This window comes from Mastomys coucha, unplaced genomic scaffold (assembly GCF_008632895.1).
Source record: "Mastomys coucha isolate ucsf_1 unplaced genomic scaffold, UCSF_Mcou_1 pScaffold20, whole genome shotgun sequence".
Classification (NCBI taxonomy): domain Eukaryota; kingdom Metazoa; phylum Chordata; class Mammalia; order Rodentia; family Muridae; genus Mastomys; species Mastomys coucha.
The window spans coordinates 88,682,427-88,688,909 of record NW_022196903.1 but is presented as its reverse complement, the minus strand read 5'-3'; the positions used below and the strand labels follow the sequence as shown (position 1 = coordinate 88,688,909).

The 6,483-nt window shown below is 43.1% G+C and overlaps 1 long non-coding RNA gene across 1 annotated transcript in view; it reads left to right on the top strand.

The window, feature by feature from the left end:
• Window positions 1-6,250, top strand: part of LOC116098262 — a 25,846-nt gene extending 19,596 nt beyond the window's left edge. The window contains exon 3 of the long non-coding RNA XR_004121760.1: window positions 6,166-6,250. This is a non-coding gene — a long non-coding RNA (uncharacterized LOC116098262). The remainder of the gene's footprint in view (window positions 1-6,165) is intronic.
• Window positions 6,251-6,483: the final 233 nt, after the last annotated feature.

Below are 6,483 nucleotides of genomic sequence, written 5' to 3'. Positions count from 1 at the left end.
TCTCTCTCTCTCTCTCTCTCTCACACACACACACACACACACACACACACACACACACAAACACACACCAAGAGGGAAAAGTTAGTTTGTATAAGCATTGAGTCTGTTATCTTGAGGCTGGTAGGTCTATTTTCCTAGGCCAAAGTTCCAATGACTCATGTGGCTCATACATACACAACCCAAATGTCAGTTCCCAAGATTACCAAAAATACCATTTGGGAAGTAGTGTCTGCTGACCGTGTGGCTAATTCCCTCCCAGGGTGTACGTTAAACACTTTTGTGCTCTTTTAGAAGCTCATGGACATCAGTTTATTAAAAATGACTTCAAAGTGAGTAGAATCACACATCCACACCTGCCTTGAGAACTGGCCCTGCCAAGGCCATTGTGAGATCGCTGCCCATGTGAACACCTGGCAAGATTGCTGAGAACAGGCCACTGCAGGAACTCACCTTGAACCTATGAGAAATGCAAACCCTTGGGCCCCATGGCAGGTGAGCTGAGTGGGGATCCCTGCACCCACAGAGCAGTGCTCTAACCTGACAGGTTTGGGGAACACAGAACTGGCCTCACTTTCCTATCCATTCATATGGAAGTAAGATAGGATCATTCCCATCATATGGGAAGTGAGATCATGAAGTAGAGTGCTTGGCATCTGTCAAAAGCCGGAAGGCCTCAACAATAGTCTCTCACATGCCTTTTTTTTTTCTCTCTCTTCCATTTCTGGTTAAGAATGCACACTAGAGCTGGGGAAGTCATTCAGTGTGCAAAGTGTTTGTTACAGACACATAATGACTAAGTTCAAATCCCCAAATCTGGGTAATAGCAAGCATGGTAGTATACACCTCTAATCCTAAGGTTCCTACAGAGAGATGGAAGGCAGAGACAGCAATTCCTGAAGCTGGCTGTCAATTGGCTTGGAATACGCACGCCATGGTGAACTCTTAGAAGGCAATGTCTGACCCCCGAGGTCATGCTTGAACACACATCATACACACACACACACAAATACTATACACACACACGTACAATGTTAAAAATTAAAAGGCATGAAACCAGAGCTCTGGACATCTAGTTCTGTCATTCTTTGGTTTCCACAGAAATCCGTCCTTACAGCAAGTGATTAAAATTCGTCTAACATCCGCTGTGTGTTACTAAAGAAAACCAAAATTATATAAACAGGTTTCTCTTGTGGGCTTTCTTGGGCTCCTGTTTGAAACCCAAGGAGGTCTGTGGCTGAGTGTTTTACGGTCAGGCTAGAGGCTCCATGCAGCAGCCCTAATAGATGGATATGTCAGATTGCAAAATCATCACTGGCGGGAACTTTAAGTCCTGTTTGGAGGATTGGCTCCATGTCTCACATTTGAGAATGCAAACACATTGCTTCTTCCCAGTGAGACATGGCACCGGCTCAGGCCCCTATGACGCACCTACATATTTCAGGGGCTGAGCAGAAGTCATGCAAAATTCAGTTTGACCTCCAATGGCCATTTTCTTTTCTTTTTTCTTTTTTTATTATTAGGTATTGTCTTTATTTACATGTCATATGATTTCTCCTTTCCCAGTTTCCCCTCCAAAAAGAAAACAAAAACAAAAACAAAAACAAAAAAAAAACAAGAACAAACCCCTGTTACCTCTCCCTCCCCGCTGCTTGCCACCCCACCCTCTCCCACTTATTGGCCCTGGCATTCCCCTACATTGGGGCATAGAACCTTCACAGGGCCAAGGGCCTCTCCTCCCATTGATGATCGACTTTGTAATCCTCTACTATACCCATGCTGCCAGAGCAATCAATCCCACCATGTGTACTCCTTAGTTGGTGCTTGAGTCCCTGGGAGCTCTAAGGGTACTAGTTAGTTCATATTGTTGTTTGTCCTAAGGGGCTGCAAACCCTTCGGCTCCTTGAGTCCTTTCTCTAACTCCATCATTGGGGATCCTGTACTCAGTTCAATGGATAGCTGTGAGCCTCTATTTCTGTATTAGTCAGGTACTGTCAGAGCCTCTCAGGAGAGAGCTATATCAGGCTGGATTGTCCTTCCTTCAGTCTCTGCTCCATAGTTAGGCTCTGCAACTCCTTCTGTGGGTATTTTGTTGCCTCTTTTAAGAAGGAATGAAATGTCCACATTTTGGTCTTCCTTCTTCTTGAGTTTCTTGTGGTTTATGAGTTGTTCTTCGTGTATTCCAAACTTCTGGGCTAATAACCACTTATCAGAGAGTGTATACCATGTGTGTTCTTTTGTGATTGGGTTACCTCACTCAGGATGATATTCTCCAGATCCATCCATTTCCCTAAGAATATCATAAATTCATTGTTTTTAATAGCTGAGTAGTACTCCTCCAATGGCCATTTTCAAGCCAATCAATTCTATCCTGTCTTACCAGCTTTCCTTTAGTATTTATTTAGAAGTTTGGGCATATAGCTTCATGATACACCTTGGGATTCTTATCTGCTCTTCCTTCTCAGATAGAGGTCAGCACACTTCTAACATGGACAGGTAGTAAGTATTTTAGGCTTTGGGGTCCATAAGACCTCTGTGGATCTACTCAAATCTGCTGTTGGAGCTCAAAAGCAACCAGAGGCAATATGTAAGCAAGAAAGAGTTGCTTGCTGTGTCTCAATAAAACTTTACTTATAAGAGCATATAGCTGTCTGGGTTTGACACCACGTGCTATATCCTCCTGATTCCTGACTTAGAATCCCTCAATATCTAATGACACCTGGGGACATGCCTCAGTTGTCTTCCAAGCAGGAGGACCAGAGTCCTATGTACAAAACCCATGTGAAAGTGTCAGATGTGGTGGTGTATGTTTGTAATCCTAGTGCTGTCAACAGACCTCTGGAGTCCCATGGCCAACCAGTCTAGCCTAACTGGTGAGCTTCAAAGTCAATGAGAGAGTCTCTCTCAAAGGGGATAAATGAACCTTTCTAAGGATGAGATCTAAGGTTGTCTCTTGGCGTCCACATACATACATATGCTTAGTATACATATATGCTTTAAAAATCTAATGAAAAGGCTCCAGATGACAAGTTGGCAGAATAGTTTGGAGTCCAAGGTCAATTCCCAGCACATAAGTAGTCCCTGGCCTAAGCTGAGACATACACTGGGTTCTGGGACATGAACACTAACTGTCCCTCTGGACCAGGACACATCCTGAAGCTGGTTTGCTTCCACCTCAGTTTAAGAGCAGGCAAAGAGAATTCCAAATGTGAATGAAACCCTGTATCCTAAATGATAAGCTAGGAAGGAAAACTGCTTGATGCTGAGGAAGCAGGAAGCCAGGGCTCAATACCTAGCACTGAGTGAGAGGGTACTGAGGCTGGATTTCCCTGCAGCAAACCAGCATACAATGGGCCTGGTGCTTGCAGATGGTCAAACTAGCCCTTTGGCAGAGAGCTACCTAGAAGAGCTTAAATGTGGGTACTGATGGCTCTGGACCCACATGTGAGGAGTTCTGAGGTACTGAGGGGGACCTGGGAGGCTGTGTTGCAGATAGGCATTCTCACTTAGGGTCTTACAGTGCTACCTGGGGCGTCACAGTGGAAGTTTGCTCCTTTTCAAAGTAGTCATTATTTTGTTTTTGTCTGTGCTTATTTTATTACTCAAGAGAATGCATACATTTTACCTTTGCATATATCTGTTTATAAATAACATATTCATGCTTATTGAATTTTTTTAAACTGAGGTTTTCTTTTATTTCCCTGATATTATATAAGAGCTCTTTATATACAAAAAATGTTAATTTTGTTGTAGATGTCTCTAATATTTTCATTTAAAACCTATATAATACATTTTCTTTGTTTTGTATTCATCTTAATCACCATACAAAGCAAGATTTCCTTGTGCATTTTTATACAAATCCAGTGATGATTGGAACTTTACCTCTCTTCTCCTCCATTGCTCTGCCTTCCCTCCCTCTTTGTACCCTTCTGTTCCCAATACTTCCCTGTCCACATTCATGTCTCTTGTGTTCTACTCAGGCATCCATTCATAAGGATTGCCATTTAGTTTTCTCTCCCACAGTCCTTCCTACCAGTTATTCCTTCAAAATTAGCTCATGCTTTCGCTGAGTGTCCATTTGACAAGGCTGACTCTTTTTAGTATTGTTGTGCATAATCTGTTTATGGATGAGTATGTAAAACCCCTTCCCCATGCACACGCATGTGCACGCACACTGAAAACACAGACCAAAGCCTGCTGAGGGTCATCAGGTAAGCTAGGTGAAACATAGGATAAACCAGGAGCATAATCCCAGCACTCAAGGGTTAATACAGTGTTAAAAAGAGCTTAACACTGAAACCAGCCTGGGCTACACAGCAAGACTCTATCTTTAAAAAAAAATAAATAAAAGGAAGGGGGAGAGGAAAGCACATGTGTCCTTCACTGGACACTTTCCATGTGGTACTTAGAACCAGGGTAGTCACTTGTTCATGCCAACGCTGTCCCATAAGGAATAACAAGATAGCATTAACCCCAAGTTAACCTCTGACCTTGACATTTCTTGTTATTAAGAGAAGAAATGTTCCTTGTTGTGATAAAGTAAAGGCCTCTGTGGTAACGTCATACGTTCATGGTTGTTCAATGATTGGTCCCATTTGGAGGAACTGTTTAGGAAGGATTGGGAGGTGTGGCCTTTGTTGGAGGAGCTGAGTCACTAGGGGTGAGCTTTGAGGATTCAAAGGTCACTCCATTCATAGTTAGCTTTCTCAGCCTCATGCTTATTGATCACATGTAATCTCTTAGCTGAGCTATAAGCACCGTGTTTGTCTGCCTTCTGCCATACTCCTGCCATGACGGTCAGAAACCACAACCATCAGGAACCATGAGACCCCAGATGAAATGGTTTTCATTCTCTTTTCTTTTCTTCCCTTTCCTTTTTATTTTAAAAGTGGCTCTGATATCTCTCTCTCTCTCTCTCTCTCTGTGTGTGTGTGTGTGTGTGTGTGTGTGTGTGTGTGTTCCTAAATACAACCCGTTCAGTCTGTATAATATCACTTGTCAGTATGTTTTCAAGGCTGATCATTTGGTACTGGAAAACTCACTGGTATACTCTTCTTTAAGGAAGAAAATTTCTCCCACTCTCAACATTCCTTAGTTACCTATAGCTCTTTGGGTAGGAATGAGGCTTCATGGGCATTCCTCAACCACTTTGGCATGCCTGTTGTGGTTGTCCTTGTTCAGCTTTTGTCTATGCAGTCATGGTGATGAGATTTAATGGTTGTAGCTTCTGACATTACTAGGAGACACAATCTCACAGAAAACTCTGTTCTTCTGAAGCTCTTACAATCCCTCATACACAATGTTTCCTGAGACTTGAGTCCAGGAGTTGTTTTGTAGATGTACCTATCCATTTCCGTTAGGAGTGCAATGGAAGGTAAGCCTCTTTGGACACATTCTTCTCCATGGAGACCTGAAGGTTACAAATGAGCAGTCAAAATACACCCCCTGACTTCACACAAGTTTTATTCTTCAGGAAAACAGTTTGGTTGTAAATCAGAGCTATCTACAATCAATAGTGTGTCCCTCCCCCAACTATTTCTAATGTCTTCTCCTCAACTCCATGAAGCAAAAACTGAAACAAACCTCCTGTGTAGCCCTAGTGTCTTTTTCTGGGCTCATGAGGACATTTTTTTTCTTACTACTTTGTCCTCCCTGTAGTGACATCAGCTTTCTGCTCCTGTTACTGAGCCCGCAGGTGCTTCCCTCTCCCCAGAGCAGCCAGCACTCTGCTTTGAGATGAGGCAGCTGTATGAATCCCCAGGTTACAACATCCTTCCTTTATCCTGGCATCCAGCCCTCCTCTGATCTGAATCCTCCCAGGTCACCCTGTGGCTGGATCAAATTCTGGAGCCCAACACTGTGCCTTTTCTGCAAACTTAACCTTGTCATTACACTGACACTATCCAAGGCCGTTGCTTGGATGCGGTGCCAAAACAGCTGGTCCACAAGGGACAGTCAGTCAATCTGCTACATCAGAAAGCCAGAAGTAAAGGCATTAGCCTGATGGAGTTCCTGTAAAAGCCAATTTGTTTTACTTTTAGCTGAATTTGCTCCAGTCGTATATCTAAACACAGAACTCATCTCCTCAGGTTAAAAGATCCCACACAGTAAACAGCCACGATAACAAACACGTCTGCTTTATCCATGATCCCTGTTTTATCTCCAAAGGTACCCTGAAAAGCACCTAGGGCAAGCACAATGGAAAGCAGGGCTAGAAAACAAGCACCGCCAAGAAATAAATAGCAGAGAACGGTTTGCTACCTGCAGCAGGTAAGGAAAGAGAAGGAATTCTTTCTAAAGCAATGCTTTCCTCAAAGAAATTATGGAGATTTGGGAAACATATATATAGTCACATGGGAAAGCACTTCAGCGCTGGCTAGTTTCTGAGCATGCTTGATGAAGAGCAACATTTCTGAGCATGCTCAGCCTAAGGTCATAGTTCAAGAAGGAAAGATGGCAGACACTTGTTATGTATGCTTAGCTCAA